This window comes from Bos indicus x Bos taurus, chromosome 15, assembly GCF_003369695.1.
Source record: "Bos indicus x Bos taurus breed Angus x Brahman F1 hybrid chromosome 15, Bos_hybrid_MaternalHap_v2.0, whole genome shotgun sequence".
In the NCBI taxonomy this organism is placed as follows: domain Eukaryota; kingdom Metazoa; phylum Chordata; class Mammalia; order Artiodactyla; family Bovidae; genus Bos; species Bos indicus x Bos taurus.
The window spans coordinates 40,994,577-41,013,035 of NC_040090.1; the positions used below are offsets into that span (position 1 = coordinate 40,994,577).

The following is an 18,459-nucleotide window of genomic DNA, read 5'->3' on the forward strand; positions in this document are numbered from 1 at the left end:
TTGAGAGTCCCTTGGACTGCAAGGAGATCCAACCAGTCCATTCTGAAGGAGATTAGCCCTGGGATTTCTTTGGAAGGAATGATGCTAAAGCTGAAACTCCAGTATTTTGGCCACCTCATGCGAGTTGACTCATTGGAAAAGACTCTGATGCTGGGAGGGATTGGGGGCAGGAGGAGAAGGGGACAACAGAGGATGAGATGGCTGGATGGCATCACTGACTCAATGGACGTGGGTCTGAGTGAACTCCCGGAGTTGGTGATGGACAGGGAGGCCTGGCGTGCTGTGATTCATGGGGTCGCTAAGAGTCGGACACGACTGAGGACTGAACTGAACTGATGAAAGTACAGAAAGATAAAATAGAAAAAATGTTTTTATTATCCTGAGCAAAAAGACCTTTCTTAGTAACATATAAGAAAGCCTCTGATTTTACCCCCGTGAAAACTTAAAACAGAATTTAGCACTTTGAGTGATAGTCGCTCAGTCATGTCTGATTCTTTGCAACTCCATGGACTGTAGCCTGCCAGGCTCCTCTGTCCATGAAATTATTCAGCAAGAATACTGGAGTGGCTTGCCATTTCCTTCTCTAGGATTTAGTACTTTATCACACACCCAAAGGAAAATCCACTCCACAAAACAATGATGAACAATGTAGACATTATTGAATTGTTTGAAGAGAAATAGAGAGACAGTAAATTCTTTTAGACATTATTGTTCCTCCCTCTCATTGTGAGCACCTCCCTTTTTCTTCCCTCTCCTAATCTCTGGAGCAAACACAATCCTTTTCCACATTTAATCTTGACTCATAGGCCCTGGAGGTCTAGCCTCTGTGCAGGCATTCCAAATATTTATCTAATAAAAGTTGAAGAGCTTTTTTGAGAATCTAAAACTAATATTGGAATAAGGAAGAAACTGAAGTTTTTATTATAAAGAAATGTGGGCATAATTTAAGTTTGCAATTTGCTAAATATTCACAAACTCAACAGGGGAGTCTCTAAGAGAAAAAATAGTACCAATACCCAGAAAACCCCATATTACTTTCCAAGTCACTATTCACACTCCCAAAGAGACACTGGAAAAGCCTCTTAAGCAAAACCCAAAGCCAGTTTCATATTTCTCTATCAAACCATGACAAAGGAACTGGGGACTTCTCTGAAAGTCCAGTGGTTAAGAATCTGCCTGCAAGTGCAGGGGCACGGGCTCTATCTCTGCTCCAGGAAGATCCCACGTGCCACAGAGCAACTAAGCCCCTCGCCACAACTACTGATTCTGTTCTCTAGAGCCACAACTACTGAGCTCACGAACTTTAATTACTGAAGCCCAAGCACCCTAGAACCTGTGCTCCTCAACAAGAGAAGTCACCGATATAAGACGGAGCAGCACAACTAAAGACTAGCCCCTGCTCACTGCAACTAGAGAGAGCCTACACAGAGCCATAAGTAAATAAACAAAATATTGGTAAAAGTAACTTTACACCTTAAGGAGCGAGAAAAAGGAGCAAATTAAAACAATAGCTAGCAGTAGGAAAGGAATAATAAGGAATAAAACAGAGACTAATACAATACAGAATGGAAAAACAATAGAGAAAAATCAATAAAACCAAGAGCTTGTTTTCCAAAAGAAAAAAAACTAACAAAATTCACAAATATTTAGTTAAAGTAAGATATGAAGCAAGAAAAATCAAAGTATTAAAATCAGAAAATGAATCATTACAGAACAAAGCTCGTGTGCCCAACTCACAGTGAGGTCTAATAAACTGAAACACTGGAGCCAGGAACAGAGAAAGGTTTATTGAAGTAGGACATTTTTACAGATTTTACAGAAACAGAAAGGATTATAAGAGAATACTATGGCTTTTCATGAAGACGGCACCTAAAGCAGGGAAGGAAGTCCCTGCCCCTACCCAAACTGAAGCCAAAGCAAAGCGTTTGAAGACCAAGAAAGCAGTGCTGAAAGGGATCCACAGTCACAGAAAAAAGATCCGAAAGTCACCCACCTTCCAACAACCCAAAACACTGTGGCTCAGAAGGCAGTCCAAATATGCTCAGAAGAGTACCCCTAGGAGAAACAAGCTTGACTACTATGCCACCATCAAATTCCCCCTCACCACCGAGTCAGCCAGGAAGAAAATAGAAGACAACACACTGGTATCCTCTGTGGATGTCAAGGCTGACAAGCCCCATATCAGACCGGCTGTGAAGAAGTTCTATGACACTAACACGGCCAAGGTAAACACCCTGATTGGGCCTGATGGGGAAAAGAAGACATCTGATCAACTGGCTCCTGACTATGATACTTTGGCTATTGCCAACACAGTTGGGCGGAGAAGGCAATGGCACCCCACTCCAGTACTCTTGCCTGGAAAATCCCATGGACAGAGGAGCCTGATAGGCTGCAGTCCATGGGGTCTCGAAGAGTCGGACACGACTTCGAGACTTCACTTTCACTTTTCACTTTCATGCATTGGAGAAGGAAATTGCAACCCACTCCAGTGTTCTTGCCTGGAGAATCCCAGGGACGGGGGAGCCTGGTGGGCTGCCGTCTATGGGGTCACACAGAGTTGGGCACGACTGAAGAGACTTAGCAGCCGTAGCAGCAGCAACACAGTTGGGATCATCTAAATTGAGTCCAGCCTGCTAACTTTTCATGTAAAAGTTTTCACTAAAAGGAAAAAGAGAGAGCCAGAAGATACTATAAATAATTCTCTTCAGGGAGAAGAACTGGGTGGCAGGGGAACAGTGAGATTTTACTTTTTAAATTTTGCCCTGTATGCATGAATAATTAACCAATAACAACAATAAACATATGAACCCAAGAACAGATAAAAATAATTTATTAAAGTGTAAATTATTTTTACTGTAAATTATTTTTACTGTATTTTCTAAAGTATTTGCAATAGGTTTATGTTATTGTCACAATTTGAAATAAAAACAAAAAAAGATTTTCTAGGTGTTTGTAGTGATAGTGTGCATACAGTTTTTATTGTGTATCTTTAATATCAGGTCTTACCTCTTCTTTGACTAAAGGACTTTTGGTGAAAACAGCATCTTCTTCTTGGCTGTGAGCAGGAACTGGAACCCCTAAGTTTTGCATTCTCAGATGAGGGAACTGAACTGGGAATGGTAACAGTTTAGAAACAGAAAAAGAGTAGTTTCTCAGGAAGCCAAAGGAGGAGGATGTTATCCTAAAAATAGGTTGGAATGCAGTGGCTGGACTCAGGCATTTAGAACTCATTTTTAAGTCCGAGTGTTCAGGCAGCTGTCAGACAAGGCAGGCCAGAAGCCAGTGAAAAACAGCTGGTAAAGCTGGAAAGAAGTAGCAGGCTATGCATGTGGGGTAGGCAGGGTTGGCACCTTCATATACTGACACAGCAATGAGTTCTGTCCCCAGACTGAGTGGGAAAAGGCCTGGGCTCCAGTCAAGAACAACGAGCCAGGTCCAACTCTGGATTGACATCACTCTTGTGCCAAAAGAATGCAGGGAGCTCAGACTGCCTTTTCATTTGGGCTGGGTGGAGAGAGTGTTGGCAAAAGTCCAGATGGTTCAAGGCTTTGAGGCTTGGCCCTCTGGCCCGTTTCTCTTAGTGCTGCTATTTGCCCAGGCCAGTAAAGAACCCTGGTCTCTACAGAGTCAAGATTATCGGAACAAATCAGAATAGAATAACTTTTAAAATAAGAACTTTTTTTTTGGCTGCGCTGGGTCTTCGTTGCAGCACACGGGCTGTCTCAAGTTTCGGCAAGCAGGGGCTACTCTTCCCTGTGGTGCATGGGCTTCTCAATGTGGCGGCTTCCGTTGCTGCAGAGCACAGGCTCTAGGGCTTCAGTAGTTGTGGTGCACAGGCTTAGTTGCCCTGTGGCACGTGGGGTCTTCCCAGACCAGGGATTGAATCCATGTCCCCAGCATTGGCAGGAAGATTCTTAACCACCAGACCACCAGGGAGGTCCCTAAAAATGAACCTTTTTTTTTTTTTTAATGTTTTTTCCATGGGCCATGTCATCAATTATCATTATATTATAATAGCAAACTTGTATAGATTTTTAAAATTTTATATTGCCTCCCCAGTTGGAATGTAAGCTTCATAAGGACAGGGGATTTTTCTGTTTCATTCACCACTGTCTTCTCAAAGCTCAGAAGGATGCCTGGCACAAAATGTTGCTCAGCAAATTTTAGTTCAGTTACCAAAAAAAAAAAAATCACTGCCAAAAAATTGTTAGAAAAAGTTCAAATAGTAAAGTTCAAAAAGTGAAAATTAAGAGTCTTTGTCCGTACCTCTAATTCTACCCACCCCCTACATAACCATTAAAACATTTTTGTGTGTACAATATTAATCCTAGAACAATCTGTCTTTTTATTATATCTTAAGCAGAGCACAATGCCTGGCATAGAAGAAAGTACTTGATAAAACTAGTTGAAAAGTCACTGAAAGAGTGGTAAGCAGTCTTGGAGTTGGGGTGGAGTAGCTAAAAAAGGGTCGGCTGCTACAGGCTATTTCCTCAGCAAGTTAGGGTGAGTTCCTTGAGTTAAGTATTCATCTATATATCACACGTATCTCAGGAAGAGTGCCTAAACAGGACCAATTATTATTTTTTTGCTTGTCTTTGAATTAATTTTTATTGGAGTATAGTTGCCCTACAGTGTTGTGTTAGTTTCTACCGTACAGCAAAGTGAATCGGCTATACAAATACTTACGTCTCCTCTTTTCGGATTCCCCTCCCATTTAGGTCACCACAGAGCACTGGATAGAGTTCCCTGTACTATACAATAGGTTCTCCTTGTTGTTGTTGAGTTGCTCAGTCGTGTCCGACTCTTTGCAACCCCATGGACTGCAGCGCACCAGGCTTCCCTGTCCTTCACTATCTCCCAGAGCTTGCTCAAACTCATGTCCACTGAGTCAGTGATGCCATCCAACCATCCCATCCTCTCTCAACCCCTTCTCCTCTACCCTCAATCTTTCCCAGCATCAGGGTCTTTTCCTGTGAAGCAGCTCTTCACATCAGGTGGCCAAAGTATTGGAGTTTCAGCTTCAGCATCAGTCCTTCTAATGAATATTCAGGACTGATTTCCTTTAAGATTGACTGATTTGATCTCCTTGCAGTCCAAGGGACTCTCAAGAGTCTTCTCCAGCACCACAGCTCAAAAGCATCAGTTCTCATTAGTTATTTATTTTATACATAGTATCAGTAGTGTATATATATGTCAATCCCAATCTCCCCGTTCATCCCACCCCAAGGAACAATTATTTATTAAGCACTTTCTCCATGACCCAAGCATACAATGAGGAGAAAGGTTTGATTCCCCAGCCTGCTGCACTACGTCTGGCTTCCTTGAATAAGACCTCTTGCCCTGTTAAACTGGCTCAGTGCCTTTCTACCTGAGCATGCTGGCTCCAGGCAGAACTCCCATCCCAAGGGGCTCTCCAAGCCTTTTGGCTGCTGGCAAGATGGAATGAGAGGACTCTTCCACAGGAATAACAGACACAGACACCCATGCTCATGCCCAGCACGTCTGGATGGAAAGTTGCCCAGTTAGGACCTCTGAGAGACAGACATCTGTCAGCATTTCTTTGTGAGGGTGTCTCGGGGGATTTGTCTGAGTGCCAGCTTTTCTATGGAAAAGGCAGTCAGAGCCAGAAAAAGCCAGCCATTCAGTCACACTGAAAATACAATATTGAAGCATTCAGCTGGAATGTGGCGATTTACAGCTGTCATACCACACTCTCTAAGTGAAATCACATTTTGTGCCAGACTTCCAAAGACATAATCACATGAAAACTATTTTTATTGCCTTGATGCATGGTTACAAGTCGTTTACCACAAACGTAAGAAAATCTACTATGGGATTGCTGTTGAAAAACAAATACAGGGAGCAAAGTGGTGTTTTCTATTTCACTTCGGGAAACATTTAGTTATAAATAGAGCGATGCACTAAGCACAGAAGAGTGACTTAGGGTGGATTCCTTGCTGGTCAGTAACTTTATTGAGTCAGTGAAACTAAATTTCCTAGAATTCACCTTAATGATAGAAGATCTTCTTAGTAGGTCTTTTAGGTTCCAATTTAGCTTCATTTTCTTTTTGACTTCTGCTTATTTCCTTACCAGATCTTTCACCTTCTAAAAGTTATGTAAAATATTCCAGCCTTACACTACACTTAGCACTGGATTCTCATGGGAAGGGCAGGGGTGAAAGGCGGGTGTTGGAGAGAGCGCCTGCATTCTTAGTAACCAAAACGTTAAAAGTTGCCACATATGGGACTTCCCCGGCATTCCAGTGGCTAAGACTCTGCTTTCCAATACACTTTCACTTTCCAATGCAGGGGGTACGAGTTCCATCCCTGCTCGGGGAATTAAGGTCCCACATGCCTTGGGGTGAAGCCAAAGGAAAAAAAAGTTGGCACACATTTCCTCAAGCCCCTGAATCAGCTTGTTTTTTGGTTTGAGAGGAGGCTCTTTTCCAAGTCCTTGAGTGGCTGCCTCTTCATCATTTCAGTCAAAGGTCAGTCCCTGCTGACTATCCTATTTAATATTACCCTCCTCCCATGACTCTGTCTCATGATGTTTAATCTTATATTCCTCACACTACAGCATCTGAAATTTTACTTATTGGATTCCTGTCTGTCTCCCTAGGTTAGACCTAAGCATCATGAAAGCAAGTAACTTGTCTGCCTTGGTTACCGTGGTACGCCAGCACGTCTGCTGGTGCTTGGTACAGAGCAGCTTCATGTACATGCTTATTCATAACTGAATAGATGGAGGCTGATAGATGGCAGTGATCAAATATAAAAGCTTCAGAAGAGTGATTTGTTTAAGGATTTAAAAAAAGAATTTTAAATTTCCAGTCAATTACTGTCTTACCAAAAAGAAAAATGAATTGGGACAATTGTCCCAAAAACAATTGTCCATTGTCAACTTCTGATCATGCCCTTAGCACCGGTTTCTGTAGCTGGTATGAGTGTATCACACACACGGTGCTGGTTTTACCACTTGGATCTGAGATCAAAGGAAACCAGAAGACATTAGCAAATCCTAGATAGATTAACCATAACATGTGTTTTCCTTAATAGCTCTTGGGAGAGTCACCCTAAAACACATTGTTGCTCAATGGAATATGTAAATTAGTAATGAAAAAGTTCATTCAATTAAGGTGAAGCGATACATGTGTATAGAGAAGACACATTTTAAAGGGATCGAAGAAGTGCCTATTGAACTTAGCAACAATAAGATCATTCTTTTCTTTAGTTCTCTGTAGTGAAAAAACTGTAAGGATGGCAAAAAAATTGACATTTTATGGCTCTTATACTTGTGAATTGATACAAAGTAAAGGTATATATTTGCATCAGAAAAAAATTAACATTAACAATCAGAGCTATATCCTAAATGTCCAAAATATGACTTTGTTGGAGAAGGAAACGGCAACCCACTCCAGTATTCTTGCCTAGAGAATTCTGTGGACAGAGGAGCCTGGTGGGCTGCTGTCCATGGGGTCGCACAGAGTCGGACACGACTGAAGCGACTTAGCTAGCTAGCTAGCTATGACTTTGTTACTATTACCTCTGAAATCTTAACTAGTTTTTTGCAGGGGGCTGCTATAGAAATTAGGTAAGAAACCAGGCTCTCTTTGCTATGAAGCACAGGAAGCTCAGCTCGGTGCTGTGTGATGACCTAGAGGGGTGGGATGTGGGTAGGGTGGGAGATCCAAAAGGGAGAGGATATATGTATGCATATGGCTGATTCACTTCACTGTACAGCAGAAACTAACACAACATTATAAGGCAATTATTTTCCTTTTTTTTTTTTAAAGAATGGGAAACAAGAGAAAAAAAGAAACAGGGCCCTAAAATAATGGCAATTGATTTAATTCTTCTTACCTTCACTATGCTCATCTGTAAAATGGAGCTAATAATCCTTACCATATAGAATGGATAGTGTGTACTAAGTGCCTGACTTCAGTATATAGCCAATAAATATTATTTTGGGTTGTTGCTCTATTTAAAGTGCTTGAAATCCAGAAGCCCTTTGAACAGCATCTGATCTGTGGTCGCTAACCTGCTTCAGCCATTCTGAGTTCTATTATACATCCTCCCCGGGAGGTTACTCAGCAGGCACTGTGGGAAATAAGAGTTTGTTCTGACTGTAATCTGCCCCTATTTGTCAGAACAATAACAACAATAAAAAAATCAAGCCTCAGTTCCAGTTTCCTCTCTAGCACCAACTGTGCTTCAGTAATCTAACACTGGGCTTCCCTGGTGGCTCAGTGGTAAAGAATCTGTCTGCCAATGCAGGAGACGCAAGAGACATAGGTACCATCCCTGGATGGGGAAGATCCCCTGGAAGAGGAAATAGCAACCCACTCCAGTATTCTTGCCTGAGAAATCCCATGGACAGAGGAGCCTGGCAGGTTACAGTCCATGGGGTTGCAAAGAGTTGGATACAACTGAGCATGCACACTCACACACAAGGTAACACTAAAGAGGTATCTGAGGTCAAACTGAACATATGCCTAAAGAGATTGTGTACCCATTCAGGTGAGACTACCCCTCCACAGAGGCCACAGCAGTAGCAGGACAAAACTGAACCAGAGTAGTAATTTCAGGGCTGCCTCCCCAACAAGAGTAAACTACTACTAAAAGGAGCTCCAAAGGCCGCCTCCCTCTCCCTGACCCCTTCCTGAGAACAGGGAAGGGGACGAGGTGTCCCAGGGTGTGACTCAGCTTCCACCGGTCCTCCAGGGCACTGGAGTGGGAGGAGGATTTAAGAAGTCCATGGATCTCCTCTGCCATAAGTCCAGCATCTCCTCTGCCATTGTACCAGGGGAAGTGGAGAGCTTTGAACCAATCTTGAGATGGACATTTTAAACCAGACCAAACTGAGTTTTAGTTGTCATATTACAGAATCTGTCCAGGAAGACATTGAGGTACAGGTGAGGGGAAATTGCCACATCATCCTTGAAAGTGGTAAGCAAAAATAATAATACCTAACAATTACTGAGAACTTACTATGTGCTAGCCTATTCAAGACCTCTACATATACTGTCTAATCCTCATAATAACCTTGTGAAGTAGATCCATTACTGTCTCCACTGGACATGAGAGGAAACTGATGCTCAGAGGAGTTAATCTGACGAATACAGACTCCAGCAGTCCTGCTCCAGGATCCTGCCCCAGACCATCATACTCCACCTCTTCTTATGCCCTGATAGGGTAAGATTTCTTCATAAGCCTATACTCAGGTATGTGGGCTCCATCATTTATCAAGACCATATAAGCTGTCAGTGCAGAGTTCTCTCTTTTCTTTACTTAAAGAACAAAACCTCTCAAGACATCTTGACTAATGCAACCAGACCTTTTTGTTTTTGTTGTTTGTTTTGACTGCCCCACACAGCTTGCAGGATCTTAGTACCCTGACCAAGGACTGAACCTTGGGCTGCGGCAGTGGAAGTGCTGAATCCTAACCAGTGGACCGCCAGGGAACTCCCCAAGCAGATGTTTTAAAGGCAAGGCTACACATGGCCATTCTATAGCTTCTGAGAATGTACCTCCTCCACTCAAGCAACATGCAAATACTGAAGAAGAATTTCTCAAATTCAATCATAGTTTCTGATGGAACACATATCCTTGAAGCCAACTCTGACTTCATCAGACTTTAGAAGAATGAAACAATAATCTTCTCTTTTTCACCTGGTCTGAATTGAGTTTCTGTTATATGCACTTGAAAGAGTTAAGAATTTCTGATGGTAAAAGTTATGAAGCTCCAGAATGCATTCCAAGAAAGGTTTCATTTCGAAAGAAACTCTCTCCAGTAATTGTCTGCTGCTGCCAAGTCGCTTCAGTCATGTCCAACTCTGTGCGACCCCATAGACGGCAGCCCACCAGGCTCCACCGTCCCTGGGATTCTCCAGGCAAGAACACTGGAGTGGGTTGCCATTTCCTTCTCCAATGCAGGAAAGTGAAAAGTGAAAGGGAAGTCGCTCAGTCGTGTCCGACTCTTCGTGACCCCATGGACTGCAGCCCACCAGGCTCCTCCATCCATGGGATTTTCCAGGCAAGAGTGCTGGAGAATAATTGTCTAGAAAGGACAATTCTTTCTTTCAAAGGGCCTTAAGTCTAGATTTTTCCCTCTAGATTTCAAAAGCAAATAAATAAGAAGAAATAAATCAATTGTCTCATCATCTTCCTGGAGAGGCAGACAGATATTATTATCCCAATTTGATAGGTTCAAATGGGCACAAAAATACTGAATTATTTTTTGGTGTTATCTACCATGTCAAGAGACCTGCTAGGAATGGAAAATACTTTTTAGCCTTAGGACAACACTTCTCCTTTTAAAAAGAAAACATATGGAATCTAAATCTAAAAGAATCTGAAAAAGAGGGGATATGTGTATGCGTATAACCGATTCACTTTAGTGTACACCTGAAACTAACACAACACTGTAAATCAACTATCCTCCAATAATTTTTTTTTTAAAAAGGAAGAAAGAAATCTGCAACAATGAACACTTAACCAAGAAAAAAGGTTAACTTCTAAAGCCCATTTATTCCACCAAAGTAAACTCTAGCCACTCCCTTAGTCAAGTACCAGACATAGTTCAGGTAAATGAATGCGTGAGCAGAAAATACGGGAATTAGATCTTTAGCTTATCACCTTATTGCCCAGTTATTTCTGTATACGTTTTCTGCTTTGAATACTCTTTGATCATTTGCTCTTCAGGGAATCTGATTATTGCGTTGCCTTTTGAGATTTAGTTGTGAGGCATCTGGAGTTCATGGTGAGAACAAGATTTCCAACTGTGAGAAAGGTATTTTCCTAATAACAGCTGTTACCTCTGTGGGGGGTGGGATTGTACAGAACATTTTTCCTAAATTAAATATTTCTGAAATGTTTGAAAACTTTCAATGAGTATGGCTTGTTTCTGTAATCAGAAAAAAGTAAATACATATTTCTTTAAGTGTTCAATGCCAAAAATAAAAAGGCAGCCCCACAAAAAAGAAAGATATTTTACCTATGGAGTTCTCCAAGGGTATAGTATTTCTCTATCAGTTCAGTTCAGTCGCTCAGTCATATCCAACTCTTTGCGACGCCATGGACTGCAGCACGCCAGGCCTCCCTGTCCATCACCAACTCCCGGAGCTTACTCAAACTCATGTCCATTAAGTCAGTGGTGCCATCCAACCATCTCATCTTCTGTCATCCCCTTTTCCTCCCACCTTCAATCTTTCCCAGCATCAGGGTCTTTTCAAATTTCTCTATCAGCTAGTGCATTTTGTCCTTTTTATCTTCTAATGATAAAATCCTATGTTCTTTTTAAAATTTGTGATGTCTTAACAGAATTATAATAACCCCAGGTCTCTGCTTCCAGTCATCCTTTTCAAATCATTCCCCACACTGTTACCAGAGGGATCTTTCTAAAACAGATCTGAAGAAGTTACATTCCTGTTGCAAATTTATCTGAGGCTCCTCCTCCTCGGCAGGGCTCCAGGGGCTCCATGAACCAATCTCTACCTACCTGCTGCTTCTCAGCTTCATTGCCCTTTACTTGTCACCTTGCCCTTGAAGGCTCTCCAATCCCAGACTAAGTTTTAGGGACACCATCTCAAGGCCCAGACTGAACCATCTCTGTCTCTGTCTAAATGAGAATGCACAAAGATCTCTCTAAAAAGCTTGACTTGCTGGGGCTGCACTCAGAGGTGCTCCTGTGAGTAGGATTGAGGTCATAAAGATTGAGACACAAGCGCTGGCACTATAGTGGGTGGAGTGTCTTGCCACAACATGGAATAGAGAGCATTGTGCTTAGAGAAGTAAGTCAGTCAGAGAAAGACAAATACTCTATGTTGTCATTTATTTGTAGAATCTAAAAAAATAAGAAATGAATGTATATACTGAAACAGAATCACAGACATGGAGAACAAACTAGTGGTTACTAGTTTCACTCTTTCATGGAGAGTGAAAGGAAGAGGGGCAAGAGAAAGGAAGGGGTAAGTTAAGAGAGACAAACTACTATGTATAAAATAGATAAGCTACAAGGATACACTCTACAGAATAGGGAAATGTAGCCATTATTTTGTAATAATTTTGAATAGAGTATATTCTATAAAAATATTAAATCACTATGCTGTACAGCTGAAATAATAAAATATTGTAAATCAACTAGACTTCAATTTTTAAAAAGGTGGATGGAGAGCCATCACTTTGCTGATCCTCTGTGACCATCTTATCACTCCTGTTTTAACAACAGAAGAATCACCAGCACATCTCTATATCACTTGATATTGGTTTTCTCTGTGACTTTAGAGGTTTGGCATAACCCTCTGGTGGCTGCTGTGATGTCTGCTAAATGGATCACTTGGTATTTCTAGCCCAGACCCAAACTCACAGTGAGTGCCATGTAGACCAAAGGCTACTTAGCTCTACCGGGCTTCCTGAGTTCCTGTTGTTGCTGAAGCATCAGGAAGGAGACTTAAGAAGGAAGAGAGGCCACACCAGAGTAGTTCAAAGGCCAGTTTGTTCCTCGCCTGCTCTTATTATGCAATAATTGGAAGCACCCCAAGCTTTGACTTCTCTTGATCACGTGTGGGATATGAACTGGGGCTTGTAAGGACACCAAAAGCATGTGCTAGTGACTGCAACTGGAGCAATATGCAGATGGGTGGTCAAGATCTGGAAAGGAATTAGCCAAAGTATAATTAGTAATGTATCAGGTTAGTGGTATTACGGATTACTATTTCTTTTTAAAATTTTAAATAATTAAACTTTAAAAAGATAATTTTTGTTTATTTAACTTTTTGGTTCTCCTGGGTCTTCATTGCTGCGAGGGCTTTTCTCTAGTTGTGGTGAGCAGGGTCTACTCTCGTTGCAAAGCACGGGCTTCTCATTCTGGTGACTTCTCTTGTTATGGAGCACGGGCTCTAGGGTATGTGGTTTTCAGTAGTTGCAGGTCCTGGGATCTGGAGCACAGGCTCAATAATTGTGGCCCACATGCTTAGTTGTATGTGGGATCTTCCCGGACAAGAGATCAAACTTGTGTCTCCTGCATTGGCACGGGCTTCCCAAGTGGTGCCTCTTCACCACTGAGCCATCAGGGAAGCCCTAAATAATTTATTTTTTAAGTACTTGTTAGGAGAAGAGGGAGTAAGGGAAGAAAAGAATGCTGCAGCCTTGAGACCTGAATTTCTAGGGCTTAGTGTAATGGGATATATATATATATATATATATTTAATAATCCATCTCACAAGTCACCATAGAGCTCAGTCAAATCCACCCATAGAATTAGAAAGTCATTGAAGGTAACTTTGGGACACCTTAAAGACAGTCTAGTCCAATTCTTCCTTTTATAGAAGAGAAAACTGAGTTTCAGAGAGATCAAGCAGTTTTCTACACTAGCACAGCTAATCTGTGGTAAAGCTAAAAAGAGAACTCAGGCTTACCTTTCCACCAATGAAAGGAAAATTTTATTCTTCCTTATTACTGCCTTTCAAACACATTCTGTCAATTCTCTCTTCCCAGCCACTTAACCTACAATCTTTGGTCCTCCAGCCAGCTTCTCACATAGCTCTCAGGTGAGAAAAAAACATCAGTTTCTCTCTACCACAAGTCAGGGGACTCTGGTCAGACTGTCCGAAGAACTCTCACCACATTCTGCTCCAGGTCTCGGCTGCCTTGGGGCAGGACTTCCATTCAGCACACATCCACCAGGGTGTCAGTCTCTCCGCTTGATAGGTCCCTATTGTTTCCTTTCCCTTGACCAGAGAGAGAGAAAACCACAGTGCTTTTTAGTTCTCTTCAAAGTAATCCTCATTTTTTTTTCATATTTTAAATGTTAAAGCCATCTTCATTTTTTAAACCTCTTCCCTTGATCTTCTTTCCTTAAACCAAAAGTGGGAGTGACAGGTTACAGATGTCAGAACCAATGTGGGGGCCACCCCTTGAGCAAGCTGAGCATAAACAACCTGAGGAGTCTCCTTATAATATGAGGGTACTCGCCACCTGCTAGCCTAAGCTCTGAAATGAAGAAAAGAAGGAAATCTCATTTAACGTCTTGGGGAGGTGGGTTGAATTGGGAGATTGGGATTGACATCTATACTCTGCTGCTGCTGCTGCTAAGTCGCTTCAGTCGTGTCTGACTCTGTGCGACCCCACAGATGGCAGCCCACCAGGCTCCCCCGTTCCTGGGATTCTCCAGGCAAGAACACTGGAGTGGGTTGCCATTGCCTTCTCCAGTGCATGAAAGTGAAAAGTGAAAAGTGAAAGTGAAGTCGCTCAGTCGTGTCCGACTCTTCGAGACCCCATGGACTGCAGCCTACCAGGCTCCTCCGTCCATGGGATTTTCCAGGCAAGAGTACTGGAGTTGGGTGCCATTGCCTTCTCCAGACATATATACACTACTATATGTAAAATTAGATGACTAATGAGAATTTACTGTACGGCACAGGGAACTCTACTCAATGATCTGTGATGACCTAAATGGGAAAGAAATGTATAGCAGATTCATTTTGTTGAAGCAGGAACTAACACAAAATTGTAAAGTGATGATACTCTAATAAAAAATTTAAAAAAACACAAAACACACACAAAAACAATTGCCTCTATTTCTTTCCTGGTGTCTTTGCTTCAGCTGAATCTTTTTTCAATTTGATTTTTATTACATTAGGCGTTCAAATAAGAGAATGCATGTTTCTGATTTTTTTTAGTTGGTTGGATCCTATTGTGGGACCAACTTCTGTCTCCCTCCTTCCCCTCAGCTGCGACTCTCAATAGCATCTGCAGAACCCTGCACAGAGACGAGAGGAATTTACAGTACATCCATCCCTCACTCTAGGGTTTCCTATCAAGGCTGTCGATCATCTAAACTTAGGTCCCGGTCCTATCTGTTATCTGAACTTCAGTCTTATTCTCGAGACTCAGCCCTCCTGGCTGCCATGGACACTCCAGACCTAGTCCATGGATTTCAGCCTGGTCTAATGCCTTAGCTCCAATCCTGACTCCCTACCCAATCTCGATCCCCCTGCAACTGGCACATGCCTACCCCTTTAAATTTCTTAAGATTAGACTGGCCCTGAACTTTTTAGTCCAGGGGCTAAGGTCCTGCTACCTGCCAACCAGATCTATCTGTTTATCTGAAATCCTGAGTATTTCCTACCTCAGAATTTTCTGTCTCGCATTAAGACGTGTCATGTTCTGTTTGGTCCCGGGAAATAACTGCTTGCCCATGTTACTGCTTGTCATTGGCTTCTGTGTCCTCCCAGTGGTGGAGCTGGCCTGCCTAGGACTATTTCAGTTGACGCTGTGTTCCCTGGTGGTATCAGATCCCAGTCTCTTCTTCTCAGTTGGCTGTAGACTATCACAGGACTCCAGCCAGGCATAAACCATTTCCCGAGAGTAGAATGTTTTGTTATATGACTGCTCTGAAGAACAGCACAACCCTTGGGACTAAACCAGGAAAACACTCTTATGCGGTGAGTCATTTGAAGGCAGACCATGGGCTTCCCAAGTGGTGCTAATGATAAAGAACCTGCTTGCCAATGCAGGAGACATAAGAGACACGGGTTCGATCCCTGGGTTGGAAAGATCCCCGGGTGGAGGGCATGGCGACCCACTCCAGTACTCTTGCCTGGAGAATCCCATGGGCAGAGAAGCCTGGCAGGCTACAGTCTATAGGGTCACAAAGAGTCGGACAAGACTGAAGGGAGTTACCACGCACATATGGAGTCACCTACTGTCTCTACTCAGGCACAGACAACATGGATCACAGACTGTTGAGTCCTAGCTTAGTGAATGTATGTATAATGGACATTTATCTTGCCTGTCCAGCATCCCTTCTAGTCTGGTACCATAATTTTTCTTTTCCCATTCTCAATCCATAGAGTTCTAGTAGGGTTGACCCAAACCTCAGGCTTACCCCTGGCCAATCAGAGCAACCCAACACTCCTCAAACAGAGATTATTTCAGGGATGTGCATGTGACCCAAGCTGGGCCAAGGACAGTCTTACTTGGGAATGTTACAGGACCTATCAGAAAAGAGGTGCTTTCTTCTGGGGTTGTTAAATTGGTAGAATGTAACCTGGAGCTACTGGGAGCCATCTTTGACATCATACAGGGAGATACTGCCCAGTTATGAAATCAATTTACAGGAAAACAAAACAGAAGGCCAAAGGCAAACTTGTTACAACATTGATCCAATCCTAACGCCAGCAACCCACCAATGAACTCCTTGGTTTATAAACCAATAGATTTTCTTCTATTGTGTAAGTCAGTAGGAGTTGGTTTCCTATTTAGTTCAGTTCAGTCACCCAGTCATGTCTGACTCTTTGCAACCCCATGGACTACAGCATACCAGGCTTCCCTGTCCATCATCGCCAAATCCCAGAGCTTGCTCAAACTCATGTTCATCAAGTTGGTGATGCCATCCAATCATCTCATCCTCTGTCATCCCCTTCTCCTCCTTCCTTCAATATTTCCTAGCATCAGGGTCTTTTCCAATGAGTCAGCTCTTCACATCAGATGGCCAAAGTACTGGAGTTTCAGCTTTAGCATCAATCCTTCCAATGAATATTCAGGACTAATTTCCTTTAGGATTGACTGGTTTGATCTCCTTGTTGTCTAAGGGACTCTCAAGAGTCTTCTCCAACACCACAATTCAAAAACATCAATTCTTCAGCACTCAGCTTTCTTTATAGACCAACTCTCATATCCATACATGACTACTGGAAAAACCACAGCTTTGACTAGACGGATCTTCATTGGCAAAGTAATATCTCTGCTTTTTAATATGCTGTCCAGGTTGGTCATAGCTTTTCTTCCAAGGAGCAAGTGTCTTTTAATTTCATGGCTGCAGTTACCATCTGCAGTGGTTTCCCATTACTTGAAGCTAATACAGCTGGTAAGAAAGACTGATTGGTATTTCCTTCTGCTTTACCAGCTCAGTAAACCTCCAGGAAGGAAATATGCCAAAGAAAAGCCAGTTGAAAAAGTGTTCAAAAATGTATTCTTCATTTATTCAACTATTCAGTTTAAGAAAGTAGCATTATATAATGAAAACAAAACAAGCTTCAGAACCTGTCAGAGCCCTACTCAAATCTTACTTTTCTTTTTCTTCCAGTTTTATTGAGATATAATTAGCATACAGCACCGTATAAGTCTAAGGTGTACAGTACAATGATTTAAATTACATACATCATGAAGTGATTATCACAATAAGTTTCCTGAATGTCTATCATCTCATATGGATACAAAATTAAAGAAAGAATAAAAGTCTTTCTCTGTAATGAGAACTCTTAGGATTTACTCTTTTAACAATTTTCATATATAACATACAGCAGTGTTAGTTATATTTATTATGGTGTACTTTAAATCCCTATTACTTATTTATCTTGTAACTAGAAGTTTGTACCTTTCAACTGCTTTCATCCAGGTACTCCTTCCCCAACCCCTCCCCCTCAGGTAACCACAAATCTGATCTCTTTTTCTATGAGTTTGTTCATTTCTGAAGCATAATTAACCTACAACAGGATATTAGTTCCTGTTACACAACATAGTGACTTGGTATTTTTATACATTTCAGAATAATCACCAGGATAAGTTTGGTTATAATCTGTCACCATACAAAGATATTACATAATTATTGACTATATTCTCCACACTGTACATTTTGTACCCATGACTCATTTATTCTGTAGTTGGAAGTTTGTACCTCTTAATCTCCCTCACCTGTATACTAGGCAGGTTAATTAATACCTCTGAGCCTCTATTTCTTCTTTTATAAAATGAGAATAACAGTACCTTCATCCTAGGGTTATTATGAGGAATAGACATGTATATGGTGCCTAAAAAAGGCTTTCAATGCTTGGTAGTTATTTTAATTAGCATACACCTTGACATGCAAAGTGCTTCGGCCTAGTTATTTTAGAGGGATTAACAACAACAACAAAAAAAAACGGAAAAAACTTATACACTACCTCCAGAGATTCAAAATCTAACTAGAGGAAGAGATGTTAGAGAGAAAAAAAGCTGTCATGTGACTGGTAGAAACTTTGATAACTGAGAGGAAGGAGCTAATTTCCTCTGGGATGAATACAAAAGTCTTTGTGGAAGGAAGGGAATTTTGACCCTAGAATGAACAGTATTTTTGATAAGCAGAGATTGGGAGGAAGAGCATCCCAGAAAAACAAAGAGTTGGGGGAGTGGGAAAATGCATGGCTCTGTCTGTGGGATTACACAGCATATCAACATGGCTGGAGTCAGAATCCATACAGGAGAAAATGCTGAAGCTGCAGAAGTTAGCTGCTGTCAGACCTGGGGTGTGGGATATGCTAAGGTATGTGGCTTCTATTGTAGTCTCAGGGACTAGAACCAGGCAATGGGAACCTTTAAACGCTTTAGGTTAGTGTTTGTACACGAGGAAAGTTATGATTGGTCAGAAATCACTTAGATCCTTTTTTAAACTGCACAGTTCAACACAGGCTGTCCTTAGAA

At 41.8% G+C, this 18,459-nt stretch overlaps 1 pseudogene; it reads left to right on the forward strand.

The window, feature by feature from the left end:
* Positions 1-1,852: 1,852 nt before the first annotated feature.
* Positions 1,853-6,737, forward strand: LOC113905041 (annotated as a pseudogene).
* Positions 6,738-18,459: the final 11,722 nt, after the last annotated feature.